The sequence below is a fragment of the Bombina bombina genome, chromosome 3 (assembly GCF_027579735.1).
Source record: "Bombina bombina isolate aBomBom1 chromosome 3, aBomBom1.pri, whole genome shotgun sequence".
Taxonomy (NCBI): domain Eukaryota; kingdom Metazoa; phylum Chordata; class Amphibia; order Anura; family Bombinatoridae; genus Bombina; species Bombina bombina.
The window spans coordinates 120,257,458-120,282,529 of NC_069501.1; the positions used below are offsets into that span (position 1 = coordinate 120,257,458).

Consider the following 25,072-nt stretch of genomic DNA (forward strand, 5'->3'; position numbering starts at 1 on the left):
TAAGAGTCAAAATATATACTTCTCGTTGGAATGACATAGTCTCTTTTAGGAGTATAAGTGGGGTTAATTAGGTAGATAAAGTCCCAAATGGTGGGGGTTAGACCTCAAGGTGGGTTTATGGGAGTGTTCAGCGTCGGGCTGGAGGTGTTAGGGTCTATTTTACGCTTCTTGGGTACTGTGTTCCATTTTTGTCTCTGCAGCTTTGGTGGGTACCGGTCAGATGTTGGTTCCCCTTCTTTGTGATCTGAAGTTTGGGGTATATGCTTCGGTAGTGGAATGTTCAGCTGTGTGCAGAAGGAGTTAAGATCTTCTAGGTCTTTGTAAATGATTTCCTTGTTGTCCTTTGTTACTCTGAGTGCGAAAGGGAAACCCCAACGATATGGGATTTGGTGATCTTGTAAGTGAGCAGTCAGGAACTTGACATCCCGCCTTCTAGTGAGAGTAAGCGGGCTAAGATCTGCGAAGATTTGTATTGTATCTCCGTCTTTATAAATTGGAGCTTTCTTTCTTGCTGCATTCAGTAGTTTTTCTTTGTCTTTGAAATTATGGCATCTTAGAATGATGTCTCTTGGTGGAGCTTTAGGTGAGGGCTTAGGTTTCAATGCCCTGTGTACTCTGTCTAAAGAAATGTCTGTATCTTCCTCGCTATCAAGAAGGAAGTTAAATAGGCCTTGTAAGTATTTTTGGAGATCAGTGCTTAGGATTTTTTCTGTCACTCCTCTGATTCGTAGATTTTGTCGTCTGCCACGATTGTCTAAATCTTCTATCTGCATCTGCATTTGCCTTATCTCCTCTGCTTGTTGTTGGAGTTGCATAGAATGTAGGTTAATTGGTTCTGAGATTTCTTCTGCATGGTTTTCCAATTGATGCACCCTGTTGCCCAAGTCAGTAATTTCTTTTTTAACATCAGAAAGTCCTTCTTTTATAAGCAAACTAACTTGGGTCATGAATGTTGTAAAGTCTTCCTTAGTTGGTAAAAATTTTAAATCAGCTTTAGTTATAGGAGTGAGAAGGTCTGCTGGAGAGTTATCCACTTCCTCTTCGTGAGTGCTATCAGAGCTGTGTGGGGAGCTTGGAGCTGTATTTGTTTTAGCTTCCATTGTTTTAAAAAAAGAGTTTAACTTAGTAGTTGGTTGCACAGTTGATTTGTTAGCTTTGTCTCCCTTAGGCAAACGTTTAGACGTCATTCTAATGCAATGTGTTTTGATGGAGTGGAATAAAGTATTTAATCTTTATAGTGATGTTTGCTGCAGTTATTAATCCCGGATTTTGCACTCTCTTGGTTGTATGAGTAAGTCAGCCTGTGGCTGTAGGTTAGAACTGATTGTTCTGCTGCGGTTGTGTCTCTTAATATTTCTTTTTTATAGTCCATTACATTCTGGTCCCTTTTCTGTGTTACGGGTGTTGCTATCTTGAGATGTAATATAGGGGAATCTCAGCTTTTTCTATTTGCAGCACTGCTAGTAGACTGTATGTTAACTGTATGTTCACTCGGTTACAGGTTCATGCCTGGGTTGATGGCGGCAGTTTAGTATGTGGGCCTACTGTTTCCAAGTGTTTGGGAGCAGGAGCGTGGAGTAACGCTCGTGTTATGCAATGCTGCGTCTGGTATGTGCTTAGTCGGGAGGTGTACTTATCTCCGATTAGGATTTTCCCTCTGTCGGCAGCTTCTTTTCTTCGATCGGGTCTAACTGTGTTGTGGCGTGTGGACGGTTGGTCCAAGATGGCGCTTCTCTTTACCCTGCTGCGTTGTTGCGGCCGGCGGCTAAATTTTTATTTGAGATCTGGCTGCTCTTTATATTAAGCAGTTTGATGCCCCTGGGTATTAGAAGTCTGTCCGGACATCTTGTGGGGTGTTTTGAGTGGTGGGAACCCCTGTTTATAAGCCCTTATGGGGAACTTCACTCGGAGCTACACTTAGTTGCGGCCATGCTGGTCCTTGGCTCGGCTCCGCCCCCAGTGGTTGCATATTTTTAATCTTGGAGTAGTTGAAAAAAGCTCCCAGAAGTGCGCAGGGTATGCTCATCCTTTTATGAAACCCTTCCTGTTTTCTCTACAGATAATGTTGCCAGCTGGGTGATGATATGAAGTAGCGGGATCGGGCAGTGTAATACTTTAACGTTTTTTATTTTAAGCCTTCCGAAGCACAAATTAAAGGGACAGGCAACCCTAAAATTGTTATTGTTTCTAAAGTTAGATAACGCCTTTACTACCCATTCCCCAGCTTTGCACAACCAACATTGATATATTAATATATTTTATAACATTTAAGCCTCTAAATGTCTGCCTGTTTCTAAGCCACTACGGACAGCCTTTTATCACGTTTTTTTTTTAGCTTTTCACAGCAGGAGACTGCTAGTTTATGTGCTCCAAATAGATAATTGTGCTCATGCCCTTGAAATTGTGCACAATCTATCTGATTCATGAAAGAAAAAAATTGGGTTTAGTATCCATCTAATTTGATGGCAATTTCTGCAACTAAAATTAACAGAAATATATCTAATTTTTAGCTTAATATTGGCTTAAATTTTGGGGATAACACTGACTTATCTTCCTGCCAGTGTATGCTCAAATTCATATATATTTGTAGCAGGTTATTTCTTTTCTTGGTAGAGCATTCCGAGTACCTGAACTTAGGGCTTTCTGGAGTCATTTGGAACTGTCATGTGATACCCCAGTACATAACATATTTTAGTCTAGTGGAGTTATTGACTAGGACTCCTTCGGCATTCAGTTCCATCAGGATTTGACAGGACCTTTTAGGGGGCATTGCAGCTTGTTCCACCTGCACTGAATCTTTCCTATTGTGCCCTGTTGGTGCAGTCTCCAGATGCAGCCTTGGCATTCATCATGTTGTATTTTTTCCTTGTATTAATGGGCATATGCAGGGATTATGTAAACATATATATATGATTTTTATTTATAAGTAATGATCCATTTTACAATGATTTTTGTGTATTTTCAGGTGCTTTGAAGACCTAAGGAAAATATCACAGAGATCACAGAATGGGTATGGATTTATCTTTCTAAAGTTAACTGTATTTTTATATTTTATATTCTTAAAATGTATTTTTAATGTAATTGGCCGTTTGATCACAATTCACTAAGACAACCTCAGTACGATGTACTAAATTATGAAACTAATCTAAACCGAGTCTTTCTGTGCTCTGGGCAGATTTTAATCACCCAGAGCACTTCTAACTTAATTTAATGATCAAAGCAAAACTTAAAAGCAGTTGTTGATAATGTTAGAAGGTTTTATGTAGGGTTCAGTTTTGGTTCACACACTAGAAACATTAGTAAGCTTAATTTTTTTTTTTTTAATAGAATGTATAATATATCCAGTATTTAGTTTTTTGAGTCAGTGTTTTTATAGCAACTGTACTGTAAACCTTATTGTTTATATTTTGCTTTACTTGACCCACAGTTGGTGTAGATCCTTAGAAATTAAAGTAATATCACTCTGGCACGCTTTAGGTTTTCAGCATCAGTAGTCTGTATACAGAAGATTTTTAGCAAAGTTTCTGCCTCCTGGTTGCATTCTGTGTAAATTCTGTCCCTAATACAGTTTAACAAACTTTGGACTGTGTTAATTTGCCTTTATGTATTTTCTTATATATATTTTAAGAGGACAGGGAGTTCCTGGTATGACTGCTGCTCTTGTACATTTTAACTTAAAGAGACAGTAACACCTTGACATTTTTATAGAACATGTTTAGTTATGTGTAATGAAACAGCTTTGCAATATACGGCAATTGTTTATGTTGTGCTGACTCCTAGGTAACTCCACAGGCTTGAGCACAATGTTATTTATTTGCACACATGAACTAACGCCTGCTAGTTGGGAAAACTGTCAAAATGCATTCAGATAAGAGGTGGCCTTCAAGGGCTAAGAAATTAGCATATGAGCCTCCTAGGTTTAGCTTTCAAAAAAGAATACCAAGAGAAGAGCACATTTGATGATAAATTTAAATGGGAAAGTTGTTGACAATTGCATATCCTATCTGAATCATGAAAGTTTTAATTTTTTCTTTACTGTACCTTTTAATATGTGCATGACAAATCTGTATACAAAGATATCATTTTCAAAAGTATTTAACATTGTCATATTGTTTGCACAATTTGACAAGGTTTTGTAAATCAAGAGTAGTTCAGGAAAACGCCCCCTGAAAAAGTTTAATGGATTCCATTTTTTCTTATCTTATTTGCTGTGGCCAGTCGGGACAGATGTAAATAAGATTGTGCACTGTCCTAAGCAGTTACTATGTAGGGTGTTGCAGAGTTATTATTGGTGGAAGCACTTCAGCCTCTGTTGAGTGGATCCAGCACAGTTTTAGAGGTGTTTTACAGAAAAGGTAGGCAAGTAAAAATGGGGAAAAAGGGAAATTATATTGCAGTGTTTTCATTCCCTTTAAATATTTATATAAGATTTAATTTTGAATGAGTCCCTTATAGCAATAATCTACCATGGGGTGAGTTGCTATGCAATTGGTGATGGAAGTTACTCCCCCCTCCAGTTTTCTTAAATGAACTTCGGTTCTAGCAGGGATGTCTCTTGGGTATACAAATAAAACAAATTCTGATCACACTCCTTATTTATGTTTTTAGGAAGCCACTCATGAAGCATTAAATGAACTCTATTCTATAAAATGTATTTCAATATACTTACTAACTACCTACTACATCATTTTTCATTTATGGAAAATTGATTATTTTTGAATTTGAAATAACTTTACTTGCTCATTAAACCATCACCTATTGTTCTCAATGAAATACTCATTTAAATGGAGTGAGTCTGCAGATAAAGGACACTTGCTAATGTTATCTATGTTTTAACACAAAGCCTAACAGGTATTGAAGTGTTAATTATGGTTTGGTGGTTCAATTGGCACAACCAGCTATTTCTTTCATGTAATTAGCAAGAGTCCATGAGCTAGTGACGTATGGGATATACATTCCTACCAGGAGGGGCAAAGTTTCCCAAACCTCAAAATGCCTATAAATACACCCCTCACCACACCCACAATTCAGTTTTACAAACTTTGCCTCCTATGGAGGTGGTGAAGTAAGTTTGTGCTAGATTCTACGTTGATATGCGCTCCGCAGCAAGTTGGAGCCCGGTTTTCCTCTCAGCGTGCAGTGAATGTCAGAGGGATGTGAGGAGAGTATTGCCTATTTGAATGCAGTGATCTCCTTCTACGGGGTCTATTTCATAGGTTCTCTGTTATCGGTCGTAGAGATTCATCTCTTACCTCCCTTTTCAGATCGACGATATACTCTTATTTATATACCATTACCTCTGCTGATTTTCGTTTCAGTACTGGTTTGGCTTTCTACAAACATGTAGATGAGTGTCCTGGGGTAAGTAAATCTTATTTTCTGTGACACTCTAAGCTATGGTTGGGCACTTTGTTTATAAAGTTCTAAATATATGTATTCAAACATTTATTTGCCTTGACTCAGGATGTTCAACATTCCTTATTTTCAGACAGTCAGTTTCATGTTTGGGATAATGCGTTTGAATCAATCATTTTTTCTTACCTTAAAAAATTTGACTCTTTTTCCCTGTGGGCTGTTAGGCTCGCGGGGGCTGAAAATGCTTCATTTTATTGCGTCATTCTTGGCGCAGACTTTTTTGGCGCAAAAAATCTTTTCTGTTTTCGGCGTCATACGTGTCGCCGGAAGTTGCGTCATTTTTGACGTTCTTTTGCGCCAAAAATGTCGGCGTTCCGGATGTGGCGTCATTTTTGGCGCCAAATAATGTGGGCGTCTTATTTGGCGCTAAAAAATATGGGCGTCGCTTTTGTCTCCACATTATTTCAGTCTCATTTTTTCTTTGCTTCTGGTTGCTAGAAGCTTGTTTATTGGCATTTTTTCCCATTCCTGAAACTGTGATTTAAGGAATTTGATCAATTTTGCTTTATATGTTGTTTTTTCTCTTACATATTGCAAGATGTCTCACGTTGCATCTGAGTCAGAAGATACTTCAGGAAAATCGCTGTCTAGTGCTGGAACTACCAAAGCTAAGTGTATCTGCTGTAAACTTTTGGTAGCTATTCCTCCGGCTGTTGTTTGTATTAATTGTCATGACAAACTTGTTAATGCAGATAATATTTCCTTTAGTAATGTACCATTGCCTGTTGCAGTTCCTTCAACATCTAAGGTGCAGAATGTTCCTGATAACATAAGAGATTTTGTTTCTGAATCCATCAAGAAGGCTATGTCTGTTATTTCTCCTTCTAGTAAACATAAAAAATCTTTTAAAACTTCTCTCTCTACAGATGAATTTTTAAATGAACATCATCATTCTGATTCTGATGACTCTTCTGGTTCAGAGGATTCTGTCTCAGAGATTGATGCTGATAAATCTTCATATTTATTTAAAATGGAATTTATTCGTTCTTTACTTAAAGAAGTACTAATTGCTTTAGAAATTGAGGATTCTGGTCCTCTTGATACTAATTCTAAACGTTTAGATAAGGTCTTTAAATCTCCTGTGGTTATTCCAGAAGTTTTTCCTGTTCCTAATGCTATTTCTGAAGTAATTTCCAGAGAATGGGATAAATTGGGTAATTCATTTACTCCTTCTAAACGTTTTAAGCAATTATATCCTGTGCCGTCTGACAGATTAGAATTTTGGGACAAAATCCCTAGAGTTGATGGGGCTATTTCTACCCTTGCTAAACGTACTACTATTCCTACGTCAGATGGTACTTTGTTTAAGGATCCTTTAGATAGGAAAATTGAATCCTTTCTAAGAAAAGCCTATCTGTGTTCAGGTAATCTTCTTAGACCTGCTATATCATTGGCTGATGTTGCTGCAGCTTCAACTTTTTGGTTGGAAACTTTAGCGCAACAAGTAACAGATCATGATTCTCGTAATATTATTATTCTTCTTCAACATGCTAATAATTTTATCTGTGATGCCATTTTTGATATTATCAGAGTTGATGTCAGGTTTATGTCTCTAGCTATTTTAGCTAGAAGAGCTTTATGGCTTAAAACTTGGAATGCTGATATGGCTTCTAAATCAACTCTACTTTCCATTTCTTTCCAGGGTAACAAATTATTTGGTTCTCAGTTGGATTCTATTATCTCAACTGTTACTGGTGGGAAAGGAACTTTTTTACCACAGGATAGAAAATCTAAGGGTAAAAACAGGGCTAATAATCGTTTTCGTTCCTTTCGTTTCAACAAAGAACAAAAGCCTGATCCTTCATCCTCAGGAGCAGTTTCAGTTTGGAAACCATCTCCAGTCTGGAATAAATCCAAGCCTTCTAGAAAGGCAAAGCCAGCTTCTAAGTCCACATGAAGGTGCGGCCCTCATTCCAGCTCAGCTGGTAGGGGGCAGGTTACATTTTTTCAAAGAAATTTGGATCAATTCAATTCACAATCTTTGGATTCAGAACATTGTTTCAGAAGGGTACAGAATTGGTTTCAAGATGAGACCTCCTGCAAAGAGATTTTTTTCTTTCCCGTATCCCAGTAAATCCAGTGAAAGCTCAAGCATTTCTGAATTGTGTTTCAGATCTAGAGTTGGCTGGAGTAATTATGCCGGTTCCAGTTCTGGAACAGGGGATGGGGTTTTATTCAAATCTCTTCATTGTACCAAAGAAGGAGAATTCCTTCAGACCAGTTCTGGATCTAAAAATATTGAATTGTTATGTAAGGATACCAACGTTCAAAATGGTAACTGTAAGGACTATCTTGCCTTTTGTTCAGCAAGGGAATTATATGTCCACAATAGATTTACAGGATGCATATCTGCATATTCCGATTCATCCAGATCATTATCAGTTCCTGAGATTCTCTTTTCTGGACAAGCATTACCAGTTTGTGGCTCTGCCGTTTGGCCTAGCTACAGCTCCAAGAATTTTTACAAAGGTTCTCGGTGCCCTTCTGTCTGTAATCAGAGAACAGGGTATTGTGGTATTTCCTTATTTGGACGATATCTTGGTACTTGCTCAGTCTTTACATTTAGCAGAATCTCATACGAATCGACTTGTGTTGTTTCTTCAAGATCATGGTTGGAGGATCAATTCACCAAAAAGTTCATTGATTCCTCAGACAAGGGTAACCTTTCTGGGTTTCCAGATAGATTCAGTGTCCATGACTCTGTCTTTAACAGACAAGAGACGTCTAAACTTGATTTCAGCTTGTCGAAACCTTCAGTCACAATCATTCCCTTCGGTAGCCTTATGCATGGAAATTCTAGGTCTTATGACTGCTGCATCGGACGCGATCCCCTTTGCTCGTTTTCACATGCGACCTCTTCAGCTCTGTATGCTGAATCAATGGTGCAAGGATTACACAAAGATATCTCAATTAATATCTTTAAAACCGAATGTACAACACTCTCTAACGTGGTGGACAGATCACCATCGTTTAATTCAGGGGGCTTCTTTTGTGCTTCCGACCTGGACTGTAATTTCAACAGATGCAAGTCTCACAGGTTGGGGAGCTGTGTGGGGATCTCTAACGGCACAAGGAGTTTGGGAATCTCAGGAGGTGAGATTACCGATCAATATTTTGGAACTCCGTGCAATTTTCAGAGCTCTTCAGTCTTGGCCTCTTCTGAAGAGAGAATCGTTCATTTGTTTTCAGACAGACAATGTCACAACTGTGGCATACATCAATCATCAAGGAGGGACTCACAGTCCTCTGGCTATGAAAGAAGTATCTCGAATTTTGGTTTGGGCGGAATCCAGCTCCTGTCTAATCTCTGCGGTTCATATCCCAGGTATAGACAATTGGGAAGCGGATTATCTCAGTCGCCAAACGTTGCATCCGGGCGAATGGTCTCTTCACCCAGAGGTATTTCTTCAGATTGTTCAAATGTGGGAGCTTCCAGAAATAGATCTGATGGCGTCTCATCTAAACAAGAAACTTCCCAGGTATCTGTCCAGATCCCGGGATCCTCAGGCGGAAGCAGTGGATGCATTATCACTTCCTTGGAAGTATCATCCTGCCTATATCTTTCCGCCTCTAGTTCTTCTTCCAAGAGTAATCTCCAAGATTCTGAAGGAATGCTCGTTTGTTCTGCTGGTAGCTCCGGCATGGCCTCACAGGTTTTGGTATGCGGATCTTGTCCGGATGGCCTCTTGCCATCCGTAGACTCTTCCGCTACGACCAGACCTTCTGTCGCAAGGTCCTTTTTTTCCATCAGGATCTCAAATCCTTAAATTTAAAGGTATGGAGATTGAACGCTTGATTCTTGGTCAAAGAGTTTTCTCTGACTCTGTGATTAATACTATGTTACAGGCTCGTAAATCTGTATCCAGAGAGATATATTATAGAGTCTGGAAGACTTATATTTCTCCTGTTAAGTGTGGTCAGTCCACGGGTCATCATTACTTCTGGGATATTAACTCCTCCCCAACAGGAAGTGCAAGAGGATCACCCAAGCAGAGCTGCTATATAGCTCCTCCCCTCTACGTCACACCCAGTCATTCTCTTGCACCCAACTAATAGATAGGATGTGTGAGAGGACTGTGGTGATTATACTTAGTTTTTATATCTTCAATCAAAAGTTTGTTATTTTAAAACAGCACCGGAGTGTGTTGTTCCTTCTCAGGTAGAATTTGAAGAAGAATCTACCTGAGTTTTTGGATGATTTTAGCCGGCGTAGCTAAAATTCATTTTGCTGTTCTCGGCCATTCTGAGGAGTGAGGTAAACTTCAGATCAGGGGACAGCGGGCAGGTTCACCTGCAAAGAGGTATGTTGCAGTATATTATTTTCTGAGGAATGGAATTGACTAAGAAAATACTGCCAATACCAATATAATGTAAGTTCAGCCTTAAATGCAGTAGTAGCAACTGGTATCAGGCTGTTTATGTATATATGTGTACACTTCAGTATTCTGGGGAATGGCACTTCTCTGGGTAATACTATATGCATATAATCTTTAGCCTTACTTGCAGTGGGAACGTCTAGCAACAGGCTGTTTAATGACATTTCATGATATTTAATTTTAAACGTTTTTGCTGGCATGCTAAATTGTTTAAATATCTGAGGTACTGGGTGAAAGATTGTTTTTGGGCACTTTTTTCCACTTGGCTGTCGTTTATTTTAATTTGAGACGGTTTACTGAGCTTCCCTCACTGCTGTGGGTGAGGGGGAGGGGCCTATTTTGGCGCTTTTGCTACGCATCAGAAATTCAGTCAAAAGTCTTTTTCTCTTCCTGCATGATCCGGATCGTCTCTACAGAGCTCAAGGGTCTTCAAAAATTATTTTGTTGGAGGTAATCACTCACAGCAGACCTGTGAGATTGTGCTTTTGACTGTGATAAAAAACGTTTATATTTTGTACATTTGTTTCTCTGCTATTAAGGGTTAGTTATCCATTGCTAATGGGGGCAATCCTTTGCTAAATTTATGCTTTTACTGGGAAAAATCTGATTGTTATAATTTTTCCGGTTTCTTATTATTAAACTGTCATAATTTTTTTCTGTGCTTCTTAAAGGCACAGTGCGTTTTTCATATTACTTGTAATTTGAGTGAAAAGTATTTCCAAGCTTGCTAGTTTAATTGCTAGTTTGTTAAACATGTCTGATTCAGAGGAATATCTCTGTGCTATATGTGCAAAAGCCAAGGTGGAGCCCAATAGAAATTTATGTACTGATTGCATTGATGCTACTTTGAATAAAAGTCATTCTGTACAAATTGAACATCATTCACCAAACAACGAGGGGGAAGTTATGCCGACTAACTTGCCTCACGTGTCAGTACCTGCATCTCCCGCTCGGGAGGTGCGTGATATTGTAACGCCGAGTACTTCAGGCCGGCCATTACAAATCACACTACAGGACATGGCTAATGTTATGACTGAAGTTTTGTCTAAATTACCAGAACTTAGAGGTAAGCGAGATCACTCTGGGGTGAGAACAGAGTGCGCTGACAATATTAGGGCCATGTCAGATACTGCGTCACAATTTGCAGAACATGAGGACGGAGAGCTTCATTCTGCAGGTGACGGATCTGATCCAATTAAACTGGATTCAGATATTTCAAATTTTAAATTTAAGCTGGAAAACCTCCGTGCATTACTAGGGGAGGTCTTAGCGGCTCTGAATGATTGTAACACAGTTGCAATACCAGAGAAAATGTGTAGGTTGGATAAATATTTTGCGGTACCGTCGAGTACTGACGTTTTTCCAATACCTAAGAGACTTACTGAAATTGTTACTAAGGAGTGGGATAGACCCGGTGTGCCTTTCTCACCCCCTCCTATATTCAGAAAGATGTTTCCAATAGACACCACCACATGGGACTTATGGCAAACGGTCCCTAAGGTGGAGGGAGCAGTTTCTACTTTAGCTAAGCGTACCACTATCCCGGTGGAGGATAGCTGCGCCTTTTCAGATCCAATGGATAAAAAATTAGAGGGTTACCTTAAGAAAATGTTTGTTCAACAAGGTTTTATATTGCAACCCCTTGCATGCATTGCGCCTGTCACGGCTGCAGCAGCATTTTGGTTTGAGTCTCTGGAAGAGACCCTTGAATCAGCTCCATTGGATGAGATTACACACAAGCTTAAAACCCTTAAGCTAGCTAATTCATTTATTTCTGATGCTGTAGTACACTTAACTAAACTTACGGCTAAGAATTCCGGATTCGCCATTCAGGCACGCAGAGCGTTGTGGCTAAAATCCTGGTCAGCTGATGTTACTTCTAAATCTAAATTACTTAACATACCTTTCAAAGGGCAGACCTTATTCGGGCCCGGTTTGAAGGAAATTATCGCTGACATTACAGGAGGTAAAGGCCATGCCCTGCCTCAAGACAGAGCCAAACCTAGCGCTAGACAGTCTAATTTTCGTGCCTTTCGTAACTTCAAGGCAGGAGCAGCATCAACTTCCTCTGCACCAAAACAGGAAGGAGCTGTTGCTCGATACAGACAAGGCTGGAAACCTAACCAGTCCTGGAACAAGGGCAAGCAGGCCAGAAAACCTGCTGCTGCCCCTAAGACAGCATGAAGTGAGGGCCCCCGATCCGGGAACGGATCTAGTGGGGGGCAGACTCTCTTCGCCCAGGCTTGGGCAAGAGATGTCCAGGATCCCTGGGCGTTAGAGATCATATCTCAGGGATATCTTCTGGACTTCAAAGCCTCTCCCCCAAAAGGAAGATTTCATCTTTCAAGGTTGTCAACAAACCAGATAAAGAAAGAGGCGTTTCTACGCTGTATACAAGATCTTTTACTAATGGGAGTGATCCATCCGGTTCCGCGGTCGGAACACGGACAAGGGTTTTACTCAAATCTGTTTGTGGTTCCCAAGAAAGAAGGAACCTTCAGACCAATCTTGGATTTAAAGATCCTAAACAAATTCCTAAGAGTTCCATCGTTCAAAATGGAAACTATTCGGACAATTTTACCCATGATCCAAAAGGGTCAGTACATGACCACAGTGGATTTAAAGGATGCCTACCTTCATATACCGATTCACAAAGATCATTACCGGTATCTAAGGTTTGCCTTCCTAGACAGGCATTACCAGTTTGTAGCTCTTCCATTCGGGTTGGCTACGGCTCCAAGAATCTTCACAAAGGTTCTGGGCTCTCTTCTGGCGGTGCTAAGGCCGCGAGGAATTTCGGTGGCTCCGTACCTAGACGACATTCTGATACAAGCGTCAAGCTTTCAAACTGCCAGGTCTCATACAGAGTTAGTACTGGCATTTCTAAGGTCGCATGGGTGGAAGGTGAATGTAGAGAAGAGTTCTCTCTTACCACTCACAAGGGTTCCCTTCTTGGGGACTCTTATAGACTCTGTAGAAATGAAGATTTACCTGACAGAAGGCAGGTTAACAAAGCTTCAAAATGCTTGCCGTGTCCTTCATTCCATTCAACACCCGTCAGTGGCTCAATGCATGGAGGTAATCGGCTTAATGGTAGCGGCAATGGACATAGTACCCTTTGCACGCCTCCATCTCAGACCGCTGCAATTATGCATGCTAAGTCAGTGGAATGGGGATTACTCAGATTTGTCCCCTACTCTGAATCTGGATCAAGAGACCAGAAATTCTCTTCTATGGTGGCTTTCTCGGCCACATCTGTCCAGGGGGATGCCATTCAGCAGACCAGATTGGACAATTGTAACAACAGACGCCAGCCTACTAGGTTGGGGCGCTGTCTGGAATTCCCTGAAGGCTCAGGGATCATGGACTCAGGAGGAGAGTCTCCTTCCGATAAACATTCTGGAATTGAGAGCAGTTCTCAATGCCCTTCTGGCTTGGCCTCAGTTAACAACTCGGGGGTTCATCAGGTTTCAGTCGGACAACATCACGACTGTAGCTTACATCAACCATCAAGGAGGGACAAGAAGCTCCCTAGCGATGATGGAAGTATCAAAGATAATTCGCTGGGCAGAGTCTCACTCTTGCCACCTGTCAGCGATCCACATTCCTGGAGTGGAGAACTGGGAGGCGGATTTCCTAAGTCGTCAGACTTTTCATCCGGGGGAGTGGGAACTTCATCCGGAGGTCTTTGCCCAAATACTTCGACTTTGGGGCAAACCAGATCTGGATCTCATGGCGTCTCGCCAGAACGCCAAGCTTCCTTGTTACGGGTCCAGGTCCAGGGACCCGGGAGCGGTCCTGGTAGATGCTTTGACAGCACCTTGGACCTTCGGGATGGCCTATGTGTTTCCACCCTTCCCGATGCTTCCTCGATTGATTGCCAGGATCAAACAGGAGAGAGCATCAGTGATTCTAATAGCACCTGCGTGGCCACGCAGGACCTGGTATGCAGATCTAGTGGACATGTCATCCTGTCCACCTTGGTCTCTGCCTCTGAGACAGGACCTTCTAATTCAGGGTCCTTTCAAACATCAAAATCTAATTTCTCTGAAGCTGACTGCTTGGAAATTGAACGCTTGATTTTATCAAAGCGTGGTTTTTCGGAGTCAGTTATTGATACCTTAATACAGGCTAGGAAGCCTGTTACCAGAAAGATTTACTATAAAATATGGCGTAAATACTTACATTGGTGCGAATCCAAGAGTTACTCATGGAGTAAAGTTAGGATTCCTAGGATATTGTCTTTTCTACAAGAAGGTTTAGAAAAGGGTTTATCTGCTAGTTCTTAACGTTTTACAGGGTGTTCCGTTTGAACCCCTTCATTCCATTGATATCAAGCTGTTATCTTGGAAAGTTCTGTTTTTAATGGCTATTTCCTCGGCTCGTAGAGTCTCTGAGTTATCAGCCTTACACTGTGATTCTCCGTATCTGATTTTTCATTCAGATAAGGTTGTTCTGCGTACTAAACCTGGGTTCTTACCTAAGGTTGTCACTAACAAGAATATCAATCAAGAGATTGTTGTGCCATCATTGTGTCCGAATCCTTCTTCAAAGAAGGAACGACTTCTGCACAATCTAGATGTAGTCCGTGCCCTGAAATTTTATTTACAGGCAACTAAAGATTTTCGCCAAACTTCTTCCCTGTTTGTCGTTTATTCTGGACAGAGGAGAGGTCAAAAAGCTTCTGCTACCTCTCTCTCTTTTTGGCTTCGTAGCATAATACGTTTAGCCTATGAGACTGTTGGACAGCAGCCTCCTGAAAGAATTACAGCTCATTCCACTAGAGCTGTGGCTTCCACTTGGGCCTTTAAGAATGAGGCCTCTGTTGAACAGATTTGCAAGGCTGCAACTTGGTCTTCTCTTCATACTTTTTCCAAATTTGACACTTTTGCTTCTTCGGAGGCTGTTTTTGGGAGAAAGGTACTTCAGGCAGTGGTTCCTTCCGTATAAAGATCCTGCCTGTCCCTCCCGTCATCCGTGTACTTTAGCTTTGGTATTGGTATCCCAGAAGTAATGATGACCCGTGGACTGACCACACTTAACAGGAGAAAACATAATTTATGCTTACCTGATAAATTCCTTTCTCCTGTAGTGTGGTCAGTCCACGGCCCGCCCTTTTTTTTATGGCAGGTCTAAATTTTTAAATTATACTCCAGTCACCACTGCACCCTATAGTTTCTCCTTTCTCGTTTGGTTCTTGGTCGAATGACTGGGTGTGACGTAGAGGGGAGGAGCTATATAGCAGCTCTGCTTGGGTGATCCTCTTGCACTTCCTGTTGGGGAGGAGTTAATATCCCAGAAGTAATGATGACCCGTGGACTGACCACACTACAGGAGAAAGGAATTTATCAGGTAAGCATAAATTATGTTTTTTTGGTGTCTTTCTCATCATTTTTCTTGGCATTCTTTTAGAATTCCGAGAATTTTACAGTTTCTTCAGGATGGTTTAGATAAAGGTTTATCTGCAAGTTCTTTGAAAGGACAAATCTCTGCTCTTTCTGTTCTTTTTCACAGAAAGATTGCTAATCTTCCTGATATTCATTGTTTTGTACAAGCTTTGGTTCGTATAAAACCTGTCATTAAGTCAATTTCTCCTCCTTGGAGTTTGAATTTGGTTCTGGAGGCTCTTCAAGCTCCTCCGTTTGAACCTATGCATTCATTGGACATTAAATTACTTTCTTGGAAAGTTTTGTTTCTTTTGGCAATCTCTTCTGCCAGAAGAGTCTCTGAATTATCTGCTCTTTCTTGTGAGTCTCCTTTTCTGATTTTTCATCAGGATAAGGCGGTGTTGCGAACTTCTTTTGAATTTTTACCTAAAGTTGTGAATTCCAACAACATTAGTAGATAAATTGTGGTTCCTTCATTATGTCCTAATCCTAAGAATTCTAAGGAGAAATCGTTGCATTCTTTGGATGTTGTTAGAGCTTTGAAATATTATGTTGAAGCTACTAAGTCTTTCCAAAAGACTTCTAGTCTATTTGTTATCTTTTCCGGTTCTAGAAAAGGCCAGAAAGCTTCTGCCATTTCTTTGGCATCTTGGTTGAAATCTTTAATTCATCTTGCCTATGTCGAGTCGGGTAAAAATCAGCCTCAAAGGATTACAGCTCATTCTACTAGGTCAGTTTCTACTTCCTGGGCGTTTAGGAATGAAGCTTCGATTGATCAGATTTGCAAAGCAGCAACTTGGTCCTCTTTGCATACTTTTACTAAATTCTACCATTTTGATGTATTTTCTTCTTCTGAAGCAGTTTTTGGTAGAAAAGTACTTCAGGCAGCGGTTTCAGTTTGAATCTTCTGCTTATGATTTTCATTAAACTTTATTTTGGGTGTGGATTATTTTCAGCAGGAATTGGCTGTCTTTATTTTATCCCTCCCTCTCTAGTGACTCTTGCGTGGAAAGATCCACATCTTGGGTAATCATTATCCCATACGTCACTAGCTCATGGACTCTTGCTAATTACATGAAAGAAAACATAATTTATGTAAGAACTTACCTGATAAATTCATTTCTTTCATATTAGCAAGAGTCCATGACGCCCGCCCTTTTTTGTGGTGGTTATGATTTTTTTGTATAAAGCACAATTATTCCAATTCCTTATTTTATATGCTTTCGCACTTTTTTCTTATCACCCCACTTCTTGGCTATTCGTTAAACTGAATTGTGGGTGTGGTGAGGGGTGTATTTATAGGCATTTTGAGGTTTGGGAAACTTTGCCCCTCCTGGTAGGAATGTATATCCCATACGTCACTAGCTCATGGACTCTTGCTAATATGAAAGAAATGAATTTATCAGGTAAGTTCTTACATAAATTATGTTTTCTTTTATGTAATTGGCAAGAGTCCATGAGCTAGTGACATATGGGATATACAATCCTACCAGGAGAGGCAAAGTTTCCAAACCTCAAAATGCCTATAAATACACCCCTCACCACACTCACAATTCAGTTCTTCTCATAAATTCCCCTGGCATTCTTTTAGAATTCCTAGAATTTTACAGTTTCTTCAGGATGGTTTGGATAAAGGTTTGTCTGCAAGTTCCTTGAAGGGACAAATCTCTGCTCTTTCTGTTTTATTTCACAGAAAGATTGCTAAGCTCCTGATATTCACTGTTTTGTGCAGGCTTTGGTCCGTATCAAGCCTGTCATTAAATCAATCTCTCCTCCTTGGAGTCTTATTTGGTTCTGAAGGCTTTACAGGCTCCTCCTTTTAAGCCTATGCATTCTTTGGATATTAAACTACTTTCTTGGAAAGTGTTTTTTCATTTGGCCATCTCTTCTGCTAGAAGAGTTTCTGAATTATCTGCTCTTTCTTGTGAGTCTTCTTTCTCCTAAGTGTAGTCAGTCCACGGGTCATCCATTACTTATGGGATTATATCTCCTCCCTAACAGGAAGTGCAAGAGGATCACCCAAGCAGAGCTGCTATATAGCTCCTCCCCTCTACGTCATACCCAGTCATTCTCTTGCACCTAACTAATAGATAGGACGTGTGAGAGGACTGTGGTGTGTTATACTTAGTTTTTATTTCTTCAATCAAAAGTTTGTTATTTTAAACGGCACCGGAGTGTGTTGTTTCTTCTCAGGCAGCATTAGAAGAAGAATCTACCTGAGTTTGTCTATGATCTTAGCGGTCGTAACTAAGATCCACTTGCTGTTCTCGGCCATTCTGAGGAGTGAGGTAACTTCAGAACAGGGGATAGCAGGCAGGGCCCACCTGCAAGGAGGTATGGGCAGTATTTTTTTTTCTAAGGAATGGAATTGACTGAGAAAATACTGCTAATACCGATGTAATGTAAGTGCAGCCTTAAATGCAGTAGTAGCGACTGGTATCAGGCTGATATGTATGTATGTATACTCTGAGGTATTTCTGGGGAATGGAATTTCACTAAGAAAATACTGTCTATATTAAGGTAATATTTGAGCCTGCACTGCAGTGAAAGCGACTCGCAGCAGGCTTATTAATAACATTTCATAATTTTCATTTTTAAAACGTTTACTGGCATGTTAATCGTTTTTTCTGAGGTACTTGGTGATAAAATTTTATGGGCATGATTTTTACCACATGGCTGTCGTTTGTTTCTGAATAAAAACAGTTTACTGAGCTTCCCCACTGTTGTAATATGAGTGGGAGGGGCCTATTTTAGCGCTTTATTGCGCAGTAAAAATTTAGTCACAGTCTTCCTATTTCTTCCTCCATGATCCAGGACGTCTCTACAGAGCTCAGGGGTCTCCAAAACTAGTTTTGAGGGAGGTAATCACTGACAGCAGACCTGTGAGAGTGTGTTTTGACTGTGATAAAAACGTTAATTATTAAATTGTTATCCGTTTTTTTGGGTATTAAGGGGTTAATCATCCATTTGCTGGTTGGTGCAATCCTTTGCTAACTTAATACATTTACTGTGAAAAATTGGTTGCTATAACTATTTTGGTTCATTGTTATTTCAACTGTGACAGTTTTTTTGTGCTTCTTAAAGGCACAGTAGCGTTTTTTTATATTGCTTGTAAATTTATTTAGAAAAGTATTTCCAAGCTTGCTAGTCTCATTGCTAGTCTGTTTAAACATGTCTGACACAGATGAATCTCTTTGTTCACTATGTTTAAAGGCCAATGTGGAGCCCAATAGAAATTTGTGTACTAATTGCATTGATGCTACTTTAAATAAAAGCCAATCTGTACATATAAAGAAATTATCACCAGACAACGAGGGGGAAGTTATGCCGACTAACTCTCCTCACGTGTCAGTACCTTCGCCTCCCGCTCAGGAGGTGCGTGATATTGTGGCGCCAAGTACATCAGGGCGGCCCATACAAATCACTTTGCAAGACATGGCTAATGTTATGACTGAAGTACTATCTAAATTGCCAGAATTTAGGGGTAAACGCGATCACTCTGGGGTAAGAACAGAGTGCGCTGATAATAATAGAGCCATGTCTGATACTGCGTCACAATTTGCAGAACATGAGGACGGAGAGCTTCATTCTGTGGGTGACGGATCTGATCCAAGTAAACTGGACTCAGACATTTCAAATTTTAAATTTAAGCTTGAGAACCTCCGTGTATTACTAGGGGAGGTATTAGCGGCTCTGAATGATTGTAACACGGTTGCAATTCCAGAGAAAGTATGTAGGCTGGATAAATATTTTGCGGTACCGGCGTGTACTGACGTTTTTCCTATACCTAAAAGGCTTACAGAAATTGTTAACAAGGAGTGGGATATTTTCACCCCCTCCTATATTTAGAAAAATGTTTCCAATAGTCGCCACCACACGGGACTTATGGCAGACGGTCCCTAAGGTGGAGGGAGCAGTTTCTACTCTGGCTAAGCGCACCACTATCCTGGTGGAGGATAGCTGTGCTTTTTCAGATCCAATGGATAAAAAGTTAGAGGGTTACCTTAAGAAAATGTTTGTTTAACAAGGTTTTATATTACAACCCCTTGCATGCATTGCGCCTGTCACGGCTGCGGCGGCATTCTGGTTTGAGTCTCTGGAAGAGACCCTTAGCACAGCTCCATTGGATGAGATTATAAAGTCCTTAAGCTAGCTAATTCATTTATTTCTGATGCCGTAGTACACTTAACTAAACTTACGGCTAAGAACTCCGGATTCGCCATTCAAGCGCGTAGAGCGCTGTGGCTTAAATCCTGGTCAGCTGATGTGACTTCTAAATCTAAATTGCTTAACATTCCTTTCAAAGGGCAGACATTATTCGGGCCCGGTTTGAAAGAAATTATCGCTGACATTACTGGAGGTAAGGGCCATGCCCTGCCTCAAGACAGGGCCAAACCAAGGGCTAAACAGTCTAATTTTCGTGCCTTTCGTAACTTCAAGGCAGGAGCAGCATCAACTTCCTCCGCTCCAAGACAGGAAGGAACTGTTGCTCGCTACAGACAGGGCTGGAAACCTAACCAGTCCTGGAACAAGGGCAAGCAGGCCAGAAAACCTGCTGCTGCCCCTAAGACAGCATGAAGTGAGGGCCCCCAATCCGGAAACGGATCTAGTGGGGAGCAGACTTTCTCTCTTCGCCCAGGCTTGGGCAAGAGATGTCCAGGATCCCTGGGCGTTGGAGATCATATCTCAGGGATATCTTCTGGACTTCAAAGCTTCTCCTCCACAAGGGAGATTTCATCTTTCAAGGTTATCAGCAAACCAGATAAAGAAAGAGGCGTTTCTACGCTGTGTACAAGACCTCTTACTAATGGGAGTGATCCACCCAGTTCCGTGGTCGGAACACGGACAAGGGTTTTATTCAAATCTGTTTGTGGTTCCCAAAAAAGAGGGAACCTTCAGACCAATCTTGGACTTAAAGATCCTAAACAAATTCCTAAGAGTTCCATCGTTCAAAATGGAAACTATTCGGACCATCTTACCTATGATCCAAGAGGGTCAGTACATGACCACAGTGGATTTAAAGGATGCCTACCTTCACATACTGATTCACAAGGATCATTACCGGTATCTAAGGTTCGCCTTCCTAAACAGGCATTACCAGTTTGTAGCTCTTCCCTTCGGGTTAGCTACGGCTCCAAGAATCTTTACAAAGGTTCTGGGCTCTCTTCTGGCGGTACTAAGACCGCGAGGCATAGCGGTAGCTCCGTACCTAGACGACATTCTGATACAAGCGTCAAGTTTCCAAACTGCCAAGTCTCATACAGAGTTGGTTCTGGCATTTCTAAGGTCGCATGGGTGGAAGGTGAACGTAGAAAAGAGTTCTCTATTGCCACTCACAAGAGTTCCCTTCTTAGGGACTCTTATAGATTCTGTAGAAATGAAAATTTACCTGACGGAGGACAGGTTATCAAAACATCTAAATGCTTGCCGTGTCCTTCATTCCATTCAACACCCGTCAGTGGCTCAATGCATGGAGGTAATCGGCTTAATGGTAGCGGCAATGGACATAGTACCTTTTGCGCGCCTGCATCTCAGACCGCTGCAATTGTGCATGCTAAGTCAGTGGAATGGGGATTACTCAGATTTGTCCCCTCTGCTAAATCTGGATCAAGAGACCAGAGATTCTCTTCTATGGTGGCTTTCTCGGCCACATCTGTCCAAGGGGATGCCCTTCCGCAGGCCAGATTGGACGATTGTAACAACAGACGCCAGCCTTCTAGGTTGGGGCACAGTCTGGAATTCCCTGAAGGCTCAGGGATCATGGACTCAGGAGGAGAGACTCCTTCCAATAAACATTCTGGAATTAAGAGCAGTTTTCAATGCTCTTCTGGCTTGGCCTCAGTTAGCAACTCTGAGGTTCATCAGGTTTCAGTTGGACAACATCACGACTGTGGCTTACATCAACCATCAGGGAGGGACAAGGAGTTCCCTAGCGATGATGGAAGTCTCAAAGATAATTCGCTGGGCAGAGTCTCACTCTTGCCACCTGTCAGCGATCCACATCCCAGGCGTGGAGAACTGGGAGGCGGATTTTCTAAGTCGCCAGACTTTTCATCCGGGGGAGTGGGAACTTCATCCGGAGGTGTTTGCCCAACTGCTTCATCATTGGGGCAAACCAGATCTGGATCTCATGGCGTCTCGCCAGAACGCCAAGCTTCCTTGTTACGGATCCAGGTCCAGGGATCCGGGAGCGGTACTGATAGATGCTCTGACAGCACCTTGGGTCTTCAACATGGCTTATGTGTTTCCACCCTTCCCGATGCTTCCTCGATTGATTGCCAGGATCAAACAGGAGAGAGCATCAATGATTCTAATAGCGCCTGCGTGGCCACGCAGGACCTGGTATGCAGATCTAGTGGACATGTCGTCCTGTCCACCATGGTCTCTGCCTCTGAGACAGGACCTTCTGATTCAGGGTCCTTTCAAACATCCAAATCTAATTTCTCTGAGGCTGACTGCATGGAGATTGAACGCTTGATTCTATCAAAGCGTGGATTCTCGGAGTCAGTGATTGATACCTTAATACAGGCTAGGAAACCTGTTACCAGGAAAATTTACCATAAAATATGGCGTAAATACTTATATTGGTGCGAATCGAAGAGTTACTCATGGAGTAAGGTTAGGATTCCTAGGATATTGTCTTTTCTACAAGAAGGTTTAGAAAAGGGTTTATCTGCTAGTTCGTTAAAGGGACAGATCTCAGCTCTGTCTATCCTTTTACACAAACGTCTGGCAGAAGTTCCAGACGTTCAGGCTTTTTGTCAGGCTTTGGCTAGGATTAAGCCTGTGTTTAAGACTGTTGCTCCGCCGTGGAGCTTAAACTTAGTTCTTAACGTTTTGCAAGGTGTTCCGTTTGAACCCCTTCATTCCATTGATATCAAGCTGTTATCTTGGAAAGTTCTGTTTTTAATGGCTATTTCCTCGGCTCGAAGAGTCTCTGAGTTATCGGCCTTACATTGTGATTCTCCTTATCTGATTTTTCATTCAGATAAGGTAGTTCTGCGTACTAAACCTGGGTTCTTACCTAAGGTAGTCACTAACAAGAATATCAATCAAGAGATTGTTGTTCCATCATTGTGCCCTAACCCTTCTTCAAAGAAGGAACGACTTCTGCACAATCTGGACGTCGTCCGTGCCCTGAAATTTTATTTGCAGGCAACTAAAGATTTTCGTCAAACTTCTTCCCTGTTTGTCGTTTATTCTGGACAGAGGAGAGGTCAAAAAGCTTCGGCTACCTCTCTCTCTTTTTGGCTTCGTAGCATAATACGTTTAGCCTATGAGACTGCTGGACAGCAGCCTCCTGAAAGGATTACAGCTCATTCTACTAGAGCTGTGGCTTCCACTTGGGCCTTTAAGAATGAGGCCTCTGTTGAACAGATTTGCAAGGCTGCAACTTGCTCTTCACTTCACACTTTTTCAAAATTTTACAAATTTGACACTTTTGCTTCTTCGGAGGCTGTTTTTGGGAGAAAGGTTCTACAGGCAGTGGTTCCTTCCGTGTAAAGTTCCTGCCTTGTCCCTCCCGTCATCCGTGTACTTTTAGCTTTGGTATTGGTATCCCATAAGTAATGGATGACCCGTGGACTGACTACACTTAACAGGAGAAAATATAATTTATGCTTACCTGATAAATTCATTTCTCCTGTAGTGTAGTCAGTCCACGGCCCGCCCTGTTTTTTATGGCAGGTCTAAATTTTATATTAAACTCCAGTCACCACTGCACCCTATAGTTTTCTCCTTTCTCGTTTGGTTTCGGTCGAATGACTGGGTATGACGTAGAGGGGAGGAGCTATATAGCAGCTCTGCTTTGGTGATCCTCTTGCACTTCCTGTTAGGGAGGAGATATAATCCCATAAGTAATGGATGACCCGTGGACTGACTACACTACAGGAGAAATGAATTTATCAGGTAAGATCAGTGAGATCCTTACATTCTCTGGATGTTGTAAGCGCTTTGAAATATTATGCTGAAGCTACTTAAGATTTCAGGAAGACTTCTAGTCTATTTGTTGTCCTTTCTGGTTCTAGGAAAGGTCAGATAGCTTTTGCCATTTCCTTGGCATCGTGGTTAAAGCTTTTGATTCATCAGGATTATTTGGAGTTTGGGTCAGGCCCCGCCTCAGAGAATTTTCAGCGGAAAATGGCTTTTTTTTTAATTTTTATCCCTCCCTCTCTAGTGACTCTTCTGTGGAGTTCCACATCTTGGGTATTGCTATCCCATACATCACTAGCTCATGGACTATTGCCAATTAAATTAAAGAAAACATAATTTATGTAAGAACTTACCTGATAAATTCATTTCTTTCATATTGGCAAGAGTCCATGAGACCCACCCTTTTTATGGTGGTTATGTTTTTTTGTATAAAGCACAATTATATTTCCAGTTCCTTTTTTGATGCTTTTTACTCCTTTTTCTATCACCCCACTACTTGGCTATTTGTTAAACTGAATTGAAGGTGTGGTGAGGGGTGTATTTATAGGAATTTTGAAGTTTGGGAAACTTTGCCCCTCCTGGTAGGATTGTATATCCCATACATCACTAGCTCATGGACTCTTGCCAATATAAAAGAAATTAATTTCAGGTAAGTTCTTACATAAATTATGTTTTCCAATAAAAATAAACTTTCACCTGCTCCACTGTGATGTTAAAGGGACACTGAACCCAAATTTTGTCTTTCATGATTCAGATAGAGCATGCACATTTAAACAACTTTCTAATTTACTCCTATTATTAATTTTTCTTCATTCTCTTGCTTTCTTTATTTGAAAAAGGCATCTAAGCATTTTTTTTGGTTCAGGACCATGGAAAGTACTTGTTTATTGGTGGGTGAATGTATCCACCAATCAGCAAGAACAACACAGTGTGTTCACCAAAAATGGGCCGGCATCTAAACTTACATTCTTGCATTTCACATAAAGATACCAAGAGAATGAAGGACATTTGATAATATGAGTAAATTAAAAAGATGCTTAAAATTGCATGCTCTATCTGAATCACGAAAGAAAAAAATTGGGTTCAGTGTCCCTTTAATTAGTGGTATTGTCTCCTGTTTACATATCTTTTCTACAGAAAATAAATCTATATTAATATTTTCATTAAAGGTTGTGTTTCAGCAGGCAAAACAGTTTGTCAAAGTATCAAAATAAACACAAAAGATTTGCAAACCATTAAATACATTTCTGCAGGGGAGAACATTTTAGAGTGAAATGTTCATTTAAGGGGACACTGTATCCAAATTGTTTCTTTTGTGATTCAGATAGAGCATGCCATTTTAAGCAATTTTCTAATTTATTATCCTATTATCAAATTTTCTTCATTCTCTTGGCATCTTTATTTGAAACGCAAGAATGTAATTTTAGAAGCTGGCCCATTTTTGGTAAACAACCTGGGTTGTTATTGCTGATTGGTGGATAAATTCACCCACCAATAAACGAGTGCTGTCCAGAGTCTGAACCAAAAATGGGCTTGCTCCTTAGCTTAGATGCCTTCTTTTTCAAATAAAGATAGCAAGAGAACGAAGAAAAATTGATAAAAGGAGTATATTAGAAAGTTGCTTAAAATTACATGTTCAATTTAAGTTCAGTATCCATTTAATAATAACCCATTATTTTGTTTCTACTTTGTTGTGCCTCAGAGAATATTTAGATACACAAAGAACTGATGAATGTTTAGCTAATAGATCAAGAAACAGAAGTAAGTTATGAATGTCTAGCGAATAGATCAAGCAACAAACTGTTAAAGGAAGATATATTACATTTGGGAAATCCTTTATTAAGGTTGGAGGTCTTCCAAGAATGCGCAGCTAATCAAGGCCAAGTAGGACTAGTGTTCATGCTTTTTTCTTCTAGTCTCGCTATGTAGACCAATACAAGGAAATTATCTCCAAATTGTTCT

At 40.8% G+C, this 25,072-nt stretch overlaps 1 protein-coding gene across 1 annotated transcript in view; it reads left to right on the forward strand.

The window, feature by feature from the left end:
* Positions 1-25,072, forward strand: part of TIAM1 (TIAM Rac1 associated GEF 1) — an 873,661-nt gene that overhangs the window by 271,227 nt on the left and 577,362 nt on the right. Inside the window, exon 2 of the mRNA XM_053705978.1 lies at positions 2,966-3,010. The gene's annotated coding sequence lies outside the window, so the exon portion shown is untranslated. The remainder of the gene's footprint in view (positions 1-2,965; positions 3,011-25,072) is intronic.